Source organism: Rhinolophus sinicus, linkage group LG11, assembly GCF_036562045.2.
Source record: "Rhinolophus sinicus isolate RSC01 linkage group LG11, ASM3656204v1, whole genome shotgun sequence".
NCBI classification, from domain to species: Eukaryota; Metazoa; Chordata; class Mammalia; order Chiroptera; family Rhinolophidae; genus Rhinolophus; species Rhinolophus sinicus.
This window is the reverse complement of record NC_133760.1, coordinates 42,177,472-42,190,811: the sequence shown is the minus strand read 5'-3', so window position 1 is coordinate 42,190,811 and position 13,340 is coordinate 42,177,472. Positions and strand designations below refer to the sequence as shown.

Below are 13,340 nucleotides of genomic sequence, written 5' to 3'. Positions count from 1 at the left end.
CAGTAGTGGCAGCTCAGAAGAAAAATAAGCACAATAAAAAAATTCCCTTCGGTATTTGGAAATGGGAGAGCTCCAGTGTTATTTCTTCCTCTCTCGTCTTCCACTCCTCATTTTTCCTTGGAAGTTAAAGAAGTAAGATGTCAACTTGGCAAAGGGACTGCTCTCAGTAGCAGCGTCTGGCTCTCTGGTGAGCTTCCCGGTACACATGTTAGGCGCTGTTTCAAGGCCTTTTGGGAAGTGAGGCTACTGATGAGGTGTGGGGCTCTGAGATGTCATTTCTAACAGCTCGGCTTAGATTTGGAGCGAATTGGAAGCAATGTCATCAGCTCAAGCTGAGAAAGCACCTGAACAAACCCGTTGTTTCAGTTATCTATTGCTGTGTAACAAATCACCCCTAAACTCAGTGATTTAAAACTTTGATGGCTCGTGATTCGTGGTAGGCAGTGTGGACAGGTCTCAACTCAGCAGGAATGGCTCATTCCGGCTTCACTTGGAGTGGGCTGTGGTGGCTTGATGGGGGCTGGAGGATCCAAGACGGTCTCACTCCCTGATCTCGGTGCCAGCTGTCACGTAGAGCTCGGGGCTCCCCCACATGACTTCTCTCAATGTTCAATAATGTAGACTGAGCTTCCTCTCATGATGGCAAGAGTGTTCTGGAAGGAGAAACAGGAGGTGCAGGGACTCTGAAGGCCTGACCTCAGAAGTCGCATATCACTCGTGCCACATGGGAGTCACAGGCTGTGGGGACAGAGTCCCAGAGAGCAGTTTTCAGGCTCTCGGCCTCACGTGGAAAGGTACTGGCTCGGGTAGTAAATGGCTGTCAGCTGTGGCTAGTTGGCCGTCAGCTGTAACCAGTTAGCCGTTAGCCACTGATATAACTGCCATGGCTGCCTTGGTTGGTTGGTTGGTTGGTTGGCAGGCAGGCAGACATGTGGACCACGGATTGCAGATCGGTTGGATCCTACTCCATGTGTCTCGCCTGGCCGCCAGCGAGACTATAGTAGTATGACTCCCCTATTTATGGCTCCGTGGGTGTTCCATTTTGGCCTCACCATATCCTGCGTTCTTATGTGGGGAGCGGGAGCTGAGACCCCGCATGACACAGGGTCATCCAGATTCAAGAGGAGGGGAAGCAGCTTCCATCTGTGGTTGGGAGACGCGGCTCCCTCACACTGTGAAGAGCATTCAGGATGAGAGGGATGGTTGCAGCCATTTTCAAAGCCGCCTACCACAATCCTCCTTATCGTCACAACACTCCCGGTCCTCCCACATGCAAAATGCCCTCCCTCCCCCTGCACCGATCACAGCCAATCACACCATTGGTTAGAAGTCCAAGATACAGTCATTGAAATCAGGTCCAGATGCAGATAAAACTCCTCAGGAGAAGCTCCCTAGAGAGCTGTAAAGAGAAAGGCAAGTTATCTACATTCTTACAGCCCCTGTACAATGGTGAAACACGGAGAAGATACCTGCAAAGATACTTCCTTCCCAAAAGGAGAAGAATGGGAAGCACGTAATACTCACTGGTCCATAGCGATTCTTAAATCCAGCTGGGCACACATTGCCAGGGCCCCGTCTCTGGGGACATGGAATATTAGTTGATCATGACTGCATTCTCTCTAGAAGAGGGTCCCTAATTCCATTTTCTTCCCAGCCTTTGTCTCAGCTCTCTGGGACCTTCCCTCTGTCCTGTATGGGTTCCTTCTTTTTCATAAGCATTGGCTTATATACAAATATGCACCTCTCAGCATGCTTACCACTTATAGAAAGTTGGGAGCCCAGAGGACTCTTTTCATTTTGAATGGTTCTCGTCGCTTTTGATGCAAACCAGGGGTGCTTTCAGCAATACAATTGTCATAAATACTCTGTGGGTTATCTATGAATCTTGATGGTATTTATTATACGCTCCAAAAGCCATACCCGTAACTCTTTCGGAGACATGCTTTAGGATAATGTCCTTCAGTTCCTAGTTTTGTCTAGCTGAGAGTTTCCTTGGTTTAAATAGCTTTAAATCTTTCAGAGGTCTTAATAGGGGTCTTATGGCTATGCCTTGATCTGATGTGTACCGTGAAGCCATGCCTTCCTTGAGAATATTTTTGCCAGCTGGAGAGACTCTTCTGGGAATGCTATATTTTCTCTAAATTCTGCTTGAAAATGGACTAGCTTCTTCTTTAGCGCTCTTTCCCCATACTTTATCATAAACAGCTGCAAGAAAGCAGTTGGCACTTTCAGCATTCTTCCTGGGGATCTCCTCAGATTCACAGTTTCACTTATCTTTTGATATATAACAACCACCACCACCACCACCACCACCATTCAGCTGGGTAGCTCACCCAGGCTCCACATGGTGTCATGTCGGGCAGCTCAGGTGTAACAGGAGGATCCAGCCTCAAGTGAGTCGAACTGGCTCAGTTCTAAGAGCAGAAGTAGGAGGTGCTGGCTTGTTAAGGCCTGGGCTCAGATGGCACAGCATCTCCTCTGCTGAATTCCCTTGCTCAAAGCAAGCCACAGAGCCTGTCCAGATGCAAGGAGAGGGAAAATCAAGTCTATCTCTTATGTGGAGACTGAGATGGGAGGAATTATTGAAAGCCAGCGTTAGAGACAACCTACCATCCTACTCGGACCGCTGGTAGACCTTGGTGTTGAGTATAGTTCCTGTATAGAGCTGGCACGTGGTAGGCCCTTAGGAAACATCTTGAAATGAACAAATGAAGGAGTGAATAAGTAAGCAAGTAAATGAGTGAATGAATGAGTAGGTGCTTAATGAGTGAACGAATATACGAGTAGATGAATGAGTCAATGGATCAGTTAGTGGGTGAGTGGAATGGATGAACAAATGAAGGAGTGAAGGGTGTGAAAAGAAACTCCTCTAAAATAGAGTGGCAAGCCATCCCCCATTTGTGGGAAATATGAGGTGCAACCTCTTCCCTAGAAACCAAGAGCAATCATTCCACGTAGCAAGTCCCCCGATTCTCCTCACCCAACTCTCATTCTTCCACTCCAGAAAAAGGGAGGGTTTGGGTCCCCTGCCCTCACCTGAATAGGCTGAATAGATGAAATACCATTCTAGCTCCTCAATTTGGCAAGGCTAACCCTTGACAAGATAAGTGATCGGGCATCACAAACCCAAATACCCCAACTGCCATAATACAGTTGTGTGAAGTAGACCATCTGTTTTGCTATATTGACTGAAGACCCAGAGTCTCCAGAATCTCCCAAGATAAGTGGGAAATCCGGGCTTTTTATATGAACTCTCTCTCTCTCTACATGTTGACAATGGTATTGTTCAAGATAGGTTAAGTTATGCTGTGGCAACAAAGTAGTCCCAAATATTAGTGTCTTGAAGGAATGAAAATGTATTTCCTGTTAACACTACATTTCATCAGAGATATGCCGGGGGCTCTACTTTTTCATCTTTGCTCAGGGACTCAGGGTGAGTATAGCTGTCTGCTAACATCTCTCTCTCTCTCTCACGACATCCTGCTTCCTCTCTGCATCTCTATTTGCGAAGGCTTAGAAATGGTGGGATGGTGCATCCATCTCTGATTCTTAAAGTATCCGCCAGAAGTGAGACTCCCTTTGCTGACATTTCATTGGTCAAAGCAAGTCATGTGACCACCCCTAACTTCGCAAGGTCAGGGAAGGACAGCCTTACACGTGCCAGGAAGAACTGGACATTTTTGGTGAGTGGAACCAATGATTACTGTCCCAACTAATACGTTTTTGGAAAACCCTGTTCAGACCAGAGCTGGTCAGTAATACCTGAGCCTTGAGTTCAGGAGTGGAAGGTGTAATTCTTCAGTTCGCGTCTCTCTCCTACTGCCCTCTAGCCTCACTGGTCAGGCTATCGCAATTGGAAGCAGCTATAGGGCAGTTCAGGGTTTCTTAACCAGGACACTACTGACATTTTAAGCGGCGTGAGGCTTTGTATGGAGGTTGTCCCATGTATTGAAAGATGTTTAGCAGCAACCCTGGCTCCCACCCACTAGATGCCAGTAGCGCCTCCCCCTCCCAGTTGCGACAACAAGAAAAATGTCTGCCAGCGGTCTCCTGGGCGTGGGGGGTGGGGGGCAAACTTGCCCCTGGTTTCAATCTACTGTGACAGGGGAAGGACTAGTGGGCTTCAGGATTTTAGACAGGTCACTAGCGGTGTGATCCCACAGCAATATGCTTAATGAGTCTCGGCGATCTCATCTGTGACGTGTGGGTGCTACTGGGAGTTTCCCCCATGACTGAGATTCTGTGAGGCTGGAACAAGACTTGAATATGAAGAACCTGCGCAACCTGTCCTGTTAGGGCTTAGAGGTCTGCGTGTTACGATCTTGCCCGGTCTTTCTTTCCTTCAGATGAGATTATCTGGTGTCTGTCAGCTATCGGTGGTCAGTAATACCATTTGCCATCATAGTTATTACAGTTGCTGTTCATGGGAGCATCAAACACTCCTGACAGCATGCTGCAATTCATATTCAGTATCTCGAGTCGTGCTCACGACAGCCCCAAACGATAGGGATTCTTGTCCCTGTTTACGGTGATGCAGAGATGCTGCAGGCAGGTGAAGAGACCTGCTCAAGCTAGGAGGTAGTAGAGCAAACCAGATAGGTTACCCCTCTCAGGTGGTAGCTCTTCAAGAGTGTCACGAGAATAGCGCCACCTTGACAGATGGGACAAAAAAATGGAGGGATGTGTTGAGGATTTGGAGATGCCTGCCCAGCCCTCGTCATGCCGTCAGCTGCTCCACAGCCTAGGCCCACATCATAACTGTCATTATACCAACAACCACTTCCATTTATTGAGCACTCACTCTGTTAAGAGCCCTACAGGAGTGATCTCATTCAATCCTCACAAACAGACTTGGGGGTCAATACTACGATGGTCCCATTTTACAGATGAGAACCCAGAGGCCCAGAGGGGGAAACAGCTGGCCCATAGTCACCCAATAAGGGAGTGGTCCAGCCAAGGGTGCAACCCAAATCTGTGACTCTCAGGTCCAGTCTTTGCATTGACACCCTACAATTGTTGTGTGCCACCCTTTCCCAGAAGTCAGGGTCCCAGGGACCCACTAGGTGTACAGTCCCCATTCTGCCTTCCTTCGCTTGCACCTACTTGAGGTGAGTTCCAGGGTGATTCTCTTGGGCCTGCTCTGGCACTGGCTGCAGTCTCAGCAGGCACTCGCCCAACTCTCCGCTCCTCGCAGACGATGCTTCGGATTCTCCCGATGCTTTATTTCTTGCTCTGAGAGCTCCATTCTAGCCCAGGAGGTGGCTGTCAGGTACATAAACTAGGCATTGGATAGAATTACAGTGCTCATTCTCTAAACATGAATGGCACCCGGCGGTCACCCTGCCCTGGCTGGCCTGGTTTCTTGGGCAGTCGCCTCACAGCACAGCCTACACCCTACCACCCAGCGAGGACTCACGCTGCCACTGAGAAAAAAATAACTGTATGACGCCCGTTAGGAAGGAAGGAACCGTGTGACTGAGTGGCCTGTTCGGGCGATGAATAGGTTTTCTCAGCGCACAGATAAACAGTTTACAGTTCTGAATCCTGTGTTTGATTTTCACATCTGCTCTCACTCTTAAGATTGGCACTGAAGGCAGCCAACCTTGCCCTTCAGAGTGGCAGTTGGAACCTGAGATCAGCTTTCCCTGACAACCCCCTCCCCCAGTGCCCTAGCTATGGGGCTGCCTTTTCGCGTTGTTGCTATTGGAGTGTTTTAACTCACGGAATGAAGGTTGTTCAAAACGGGAGATTTCTATTTCTTGATCTGACAAATACTTATTGAGGGCCTACTATGTGCCAAGTGACTCCCCATTGGGTTCACTGCATGACAGCAGTTCGGCATGGTGGAAAAGTGGTTGGGCATGTATGACAACACAGTAAAATGCATGGCTGGGCCAGGGACAAGCCTGGTCTAAAGGAGCTGCACTTCTAGACAGCAGGCTCCCAAGCGAAACTCGTGCTAGTGGGTTGTTTTGTTTTGTTTTGTGTTTTGTTTTTTTAACGCCTGCCTTTTGAAGTACACGGAAGGAAAAGTTTTCAGATGACCAAATCTAGGAGTTACATTGTGAGTTTCCATAAGGTTTTATTTATTTATATTTGTCCATTGACCTTTTTGTTTTTTATTAAGACAATTTCTTTAGAGCAGTTTTGGTTCACTACAAAATGGACGGGAAGGTACAGAGAATTCCCATACATACCCTGCCCCCACACATGCACCGCCTCCCCCAACTGTCACTATGCCTCACCAGTGTGGTATGTTCGTTACAACTGATGAGCCTACATTGACACATCATAATCACCCCAACTCCATAATTGACATGATGGTTCACTCTTACTGCTGTATATTCTATGGGTTTCGACAAATGTATAATGACACGTAGTGGTCATTATGTTAACATACAGAGTGTTTTCACTGCCCTAAAAACCCTTGGCCTAGTCGTCCCAGTAACCACGCCCACTAACCCCAGACAACTACTGATCTTTTCACTGTCTACATAGTTTTGCTTTTTCCCCAAAGGTCTTAGAGTTGGAATCATACAGTACGCAGCCTTTTCAGATTGACTTCTTTCACTTAGCAATGCGCCTCTAAGATTCCGCGATGTCTTTTCATGGCTTGATAGCTCATTTCTTTTTAGCGCTGAATAATATTCCATTGTCTGGATGCTCCCCAGTTTCTTTACCTCTCACCCACTGAAGGGCATCTTGCTGGTTGCCTCTAAGTTTTGGCATTTATGGATAAAGCTGCTGTAAACATCCATGTGCAGGTTTTTGTGTGGACATAAGTTTTCATGTCCTTCAGGTAAGTACCAAGAAGTGCGATTGCTGGACCACTTGGTAAGAGTATGATTAGTTTTGTAAGAAAGCACCCAACAATCTTCCCAAGTGGCTGTACCGTGTTGCATTCCCACCAGCAACGATGGGATTTCCTGTTGTTCCACATCCCTGCCAGCATTTCCAAATTGTGACCATTCTAATGGGCATGGAATCTGTTACAATTTCCACTCCATCCAAAGTTAGATAAAAGGAGGGCTTGGCTGGTTCCCAGAACCCAAGAACCTCAGACTGAACAACTGAACCACAGAAGGGGCAGAAATACATCTGGGCCCCAGGACTTTCTCGCTCTATCTCTTGTCTTTGATTCTGCCTGGTGCACCCATTCTCTCTCTCTAGGGACCTTCTTCCACACGTGGTGGAAAATGGCCACTGACTGATCTGGACCTCTCATTTGATCCCCAGAGACAATCTGCCTCTTTTTCCTGCTCCTACCTTGAAAATCCCAAGGGGGGTGTATGATTGGTCCAGTTTGGGTCAGGTACCCACTTCTGGACCACGCAAGTGTGATGGGGGGCCAAAGGGGAGGGGGAAAGGTCATAGAAAAAAATGATCCCCCCGGGTGGTAATGGAAGTTTTTCCCAGAGGCAATGGCGGTGTAACTGGACACACAGAACAATCAGGCATCCATGGCCCTTGTCTTGGGCTTTGAAACACTGTGGCATGTGGATGCTCAACCTTCAGTTTGCAGAAGAATACCCAGGGGCTGGTGAAGAGCTGGACTCTCAGGCCACAATCCTAGAGGGCTTTGCTTTGGTAGGTCTGATGTAGGGCCCAGAAATCTTCATTCTTTTCACAAGCTCAGTACATGCGAATCTCACGGGTCCTCAGACCACAACTTGAGAAAGGTGGTAGTGGAGACATCTGGTCTTGCAGGAGTCAGGGTAGGAAGAAGAGGGGGTGAGTGGTTAAATATTCAGGAACTGAGGCATTCTGCTTAGGGGAAAAGCTGAAGGAACAGGGAGGGGGTTCCCACCTGAGGCTGCTGCCACCCACAGAGACCACCCATCCCCTCCATGCAAGGGGAACATAAGGGAGCCTGGCTGCATGGAGGGGGGTGGGTGGGGACGCTGGGGCTGCCATTCATGCATCTGTTCAATTATTTGAGTAATGCCTCTCTCCCCAACTGGACTGCAGGTCCCATAAGGGAGGGACTGTGTCTACTATAGAAGCAGATATGTGGAAGGAGGTCAATAAGTTGTTCTTGAATGATTAAATGTGTGAACAAGTAAGTGAATGAAGATCCCAATGGCGGAACTTTCTGTCCCCGGACCCCATTAGCCTTCATCTAAGGCTGAGCATTTCATTGCACTGATGGGCTTGAGTGGGACCATCCCTCTTAATTCTGCTCTCCCCGCAGTTCAATCAGAGATTAGACAATCTCTAAATTCCCGTGAACCTTCCAACACCTTCTCTGTACAAAGCTGGCACGACACTGGGACCTGGGGGAGACGTTAGTCAAGAGGGGCCATGACCAGTGGAAATGTGACCTCCCAACCCTCCTACTGGGTCCCCAGCACACTGGGGCCCAATGATACCACTGGGTGCCCAGAGCTGCCAGCTCTCCTAGGAGGTGGTGAAATGACCCCTCGTCCAGAAACAGAATGGCCAGCTCCTGGGACCTAAAATGGACCTGAGGCAGAGGCTTGGGATACACTCAGGGTAATGATGAGGCTTATTTACATAACTTCCCAAATGGGAGGCGCAGAAAGTAACTGAAGATGAGATATTAGAGATGAAACAGATGGGTGAACAAGGCTCCACCGGTAGAAAATGTAGGGCAGCTGCCAGATGCTCACTCCACAACTGAGTGGCTTCTCAGAGAGACCTGGGCCCCAGCCAGCCAGTGACCCCTCAGTGGGGGGTGGGGCACAGAATGAGGCAGGACCCCCAAGACTACAGGCCTTCCTCTCCCAATCACACTGTGAGTGCCTCTAAAACTGACGTTATAACCAGTTTTGTGTCCCTAGCCTGGGACTGAGACAGAGCAGGTTTTATATAAATAGTGACTAAGTGAGTCAATCAGTCAATGAACAAATCTCACAGGTGTCTTTCCTCCTCTTCCAGGACTAAGATACTACCAGTGCGGCACCTGCCTGCCAATGTTGGCTTCCTGGCTTCTACAGGGCTCACATTTTTCACAGCAGGGTTTGGTCAACCACAGCTCTCTCCTCTCCGTCCTTTTGCTGTGCAGGTGAGGAAAGGTTCTGTGAGCTGTCTGCTCCCAGGAGGCTGACACCCTCTACTTGAAGGCACCCTTCCTCTGGGTGTGACACCGGTCGAGTGATGTAACTTCTCTGAGTCTCAGTTTTCTGTTCCGTAAAATGGGATAATAATAACCATCTTCTTATGAGAGTGTTGTGAGGTTCCAACGAACCATTTCAGATAAAGTGTTGTGGCTACCCTCATCATCGTCATCACCCGAGGATACAGACACACGGCAGACAATCAGCTGGAAATGGCAGGATGCTGAGTGAAGAGTGAAGGTGCAGATGTGAAGAAATGTGAGGTGGGGGGTTTACTTTTTGTGCCCGGGACACAGAAAAACTCATAAAGCCAAACTCTCTACTCTGTGTAAATAGAGATGCCACATTCCTTCCTGGGAGGTGCTTCTTGGGCTCCTGGGAAGTCAATGGTGACAAAGTAAAGCCAGTGCAAGAGCCTGATTCCTCCAGACCACGCCATGGCTCCCAGCACCCTCCCCTGAGGTTTGGAGCCTTACTAGAGAGACTTACTAGTTTGTTCTAGTCTCCCTCTCGCATACCTACGGTCCTGTTTATCATCTGAAGGAGCAGTACCTTCTGGAACAATAGCATACCGTTACCGGGTTTCTGTCCTTACCTGGGCTGACAGCATTTCCTCAGGTCTTTTGTTGCTCTTAAAAAAAGAAAGTCCTTGCCGCACTGAGGCCATTTGCTTTGCAGACATCCAGCTCTGAGTTTCTCAAAACAACTGTCACCCTTCCCCAGGAAGCAGCAAACAGTCTGTACTCCCACATTTATCCAATGAAATCCATGACGCTGCCTGTGGGGGCTTCAGAAATGCTTTGCAGAGCGTGTTCTTTGCATGATGTCTAGGAAATGCTCTTCTGGGAAACGGTGGCCTCTTCCTGGGAGAGGGCCTGGGTAGGAAGTGCTGGCCTTTGGGGCACCAACCCGCTCCCTTCTGCTGTTATCTCAGGGATTCTTGGCCTGTGAATGGTTCAGAATCTTCTGATTTGATTTCTTCTACCCTGCAGGGGACAGCATTGGGCAAAGAACTGTGGAATCCGTGTGATAAAAGAAGAAACATTTGCTTCCAATTATCCAAATTATTGTTTGCTAATTGAAGTACAAAGGGGGTCTTTTTTTCTCCTTTGGTTGGTATAAGCATCCCTTCCCTTAAATCTCTTTGATTGAGCAAAAATGCTTTTGGAGTGTTTACTTTAATCCATACATCATTTTCCTGATTAGTAGTTGTTAGTAACGTCCTTGTTCGCCGAGGCAAGCTTTAACCAGACAGCAGTTTGTCATAAAGCTGCAGAAACTGATACAGTTACATAGGCACTGTTGCCTTTTGTCACGTTGGCTGGATTCTTTTTCTCTACGTGGATAGCGGCTTGGGGGACAAAAATGTATGTACCACCGTACCATACTCATATGTACTTGCTCAAGAGACAAGTGTCGTCTTGGGTAGGGGTTTCTGGAAATAGACACTGAGAGGGAGCTTTGCAGGCAGGGCACGCTCTCAGAAACAACACCTGTTGGGGAGTGAGGAGAGTGGGAGGCGTTGGGCAGGGTTACAGTGGCAGAGACCACGTCCGACGCCGTGGGCAGCGTTGTTGCTGAGATGATCCTTCAGAGATGTCCCAAATTGGGACAAAGAGGCTGGGCTTTTGTGCCCCAACACTGACCAGTCTTTGGGTGTGAGCTGCTGGGGAGAGTATGTAACAAGGGAGAGTGGGTCAGAAGCTCCCGAATCCCCAGAGCAAACCAACGGTGAGCAGTTAGTAGCCATCACTCCAGGGTGGGGTGGGAAAGGAGTGTCTCAGTCCCCAAGGGCATCCGGTAGCACACCGTTGCATCCATGACACCCACACATACGCACACGTATTTTAAAAGCAAAGTATAGATTGACACATGTTATTTTTGAAGACACATATGAAAAGCGCATGGAACCCTCTGTTAGCTTCAGCGGCTCAGACGGTGTGGTTCTAAACTCCTTCCAGAATGGAGCTCTGCAAAGTCTACGGTTGCTTTGTTTATTCTGGGCAGATGCAAAGAAGTTATCTCTGAACTTCTGCCAGCGATCAAAGGAACTGATGGTGTAGAACAGTTCCAGGGCCATCTCCTTCCTGCCCGCCATCTATCATCCCGAGCCCCAACCTCCTTTCTGAGTGATGACTGTACCCTAAACACATAAAATTAATCACCACTCGAGGCCAGCCAGGTGTCTTGCCTCCAGAAATGCAGCGAAAGCACAGCTCGGATCTGATAATGTCTCATAATTTCATATAAAGAGCACTGTGGCGTCACTGAGAGCCCCTGACAGGTCTGCAACGTTCTGAGAAGACATGAGCCAGCGCTGGCTTCTGCAGAGATCGTCCGTGGTTGTTGCAGGTGAGGACCCTGTTTCAGGTAAGGAAGTCACACCTTGACTCAAAGCAGTGCTAATTAATTCACCAGCTTCCAACAAAGGCGGAAGCTTACACTGAACAGCTCTGTTCCTTCTAGAAACTTGACAAGGGACGCTTTGCAGAAACTAGGCACAGGCTGGGGAGAAGCCCTCCACCTACACACTTAGCAGATTATTACATGATCCAATGAGGCTCTGATTTTGAAATTCCGTATGACAAGCCCTGCTTAACAGTGGCTGATAGCAGCCGTCTCTTGTACCCTGTATGTATATTTTAACTATGTGGCCCTCTGGCAATGTCCTGTACATTTCAATCAATCAGAAGCCCCATTTGCCAGCTCTGTGCAGAGTTCAGTGCTTCTGAGGATTTGGCAGAGAGAAAACAATCACGGAGATAGATATAAAAAATGATTGTCTTAATCTAATCACATGGCATTTCCAAGATCTAAATCCAAGAAGGAAACACATGCTAGTGATACACAGGTCTGCAAACGCCAGGCAGGTTTTTACCAACGAGCTTGACCTCCGTTTTCGATCAGTGGCAAATCCTTATAACTTGGCTCTAATTGAGAGCTTAGCTGTTGCTATTAAATTCCTTTTCAGAAACAATACTGCCGACATGGCTCCCCTTACTGAGAACATTCTCCCTCTCTATCAGAGACTATCCATGTGGATGAGAATTAAGGCAAGCACTTTATAAAATAACGCTCCCCAAAGACAGGTTGACATGTTTGATTAAAAGAAGACTCAGACAGAGTCTGTGAATACAATAAAGCCGTCCTGCATTACAATTCCACTCTCCCTTCCCGCTCGGAGCCCAACAAATATACAGCCTTGTGACACTTGACGCAAAAGAAAAGGAAACTGAGTCTCAATGCTGTGACCTGGGTGCCTCTTCAATCTCTGTCATCTTGTCTGCGTAAAGTGCTTCAGAAAGCCCAGCCTAGAAAGACACAGCCAGTGGGTCCTGGGAGGGGAGGCTAGCCTGCATCCCAGCCTTGGTGCTTGTAATGCACAATTCCCTCAAGGGAAAGGGACGTGTCTGTCCAGCTGCAGAGCCAACAGACACCCAGCTTCCTGGCTGGTTAGTATGCTAACAGCAAGCAGTACCCGGGATAAACAGGCGCCCTCTGAATAAACCAGTGGGGGCTGTGGGATTATTGCAGCCCAGGCAAAAGAAGCAAACGGGGAACACAGAGCTGATAGAATAACCGGAAGGGAAGAAAGTTCATATCACAGATACTCAGAGTTGAAAAGGTCCGACAAGTCGCCTTGTCGTCCTGAACCTGTACAGATGGCTCCTGGTGACAGCTGCATAATAAATAGTGCTTGGTGAGGTCACCAGCCCAGGTTTATTTGACTGTATATAAATGTGTGACAGCAACGCTCTGCTACTGGCCTCGCTCGGGCCAGGTACGACAATGCATTTAACAGGAAAAAATTAATAAAATGAAATCAAATCAAATCCATCCTAAATTCAGATTCATCCTAGGTTCACAAATCAACAATGAGGGGGAAGAACCCATATTAGTTTTCTCAAGCTGCCATGATACAGTTAGTTATTTGACAATGATCTTGGGGCTGAAAAGGACCTAACCATAAACATTCCTGTTTGTTTTCAAATCAGGATTAGTGAGTGTTAACCTGAGGAGGGAGTTCGGATGGTCGATCCATCATCTCCTACTGGAACCAAAGCTCACCCAAAACGATAAATGCAACCCAGTCCAAATTGTTTTCGGTCACACCAAATTTTAATATGAGTATCTTGCCAGTGTTAAACGATGAGGCATCGAGGTAAACAAAGGCAGGCTGCTGCATTCGAGCAGTTCATTTTGTCCTAATTACGGAACTGTACAGAGCGCATTATTTTAAATATCCTGAAATGATTTTCTGAA

General features: G+C 47.9%; 1 long non-coding RNA gene across 4 annotated transcripts in view; it reads left to right on the top strand.

The window, feature by feature from the left end:
* The window catches only part of LOC141567512 (uncharacterized), a 288,980-nt gene that overhangs the window by 266,110 nt on the left and 9,530 nt on the right, over positions 1 to 13,340 (top strand). For 3 of the 4 annotated variants that reach the window (XR_012490184.1, XR_012490182.1, XR_012490183.1), the window contains exon 3: positions 11,330 to 11,447. This is a non-coding gene — a long non-coding RNA (uncharacterized LOC141567512). The remainder of the gene's footprint in view (positions 1 to 11,329; positions 11,448 to 13,340) is intronic. The other variant, XR_012490185.1, reaches the window with a different exon arrangement.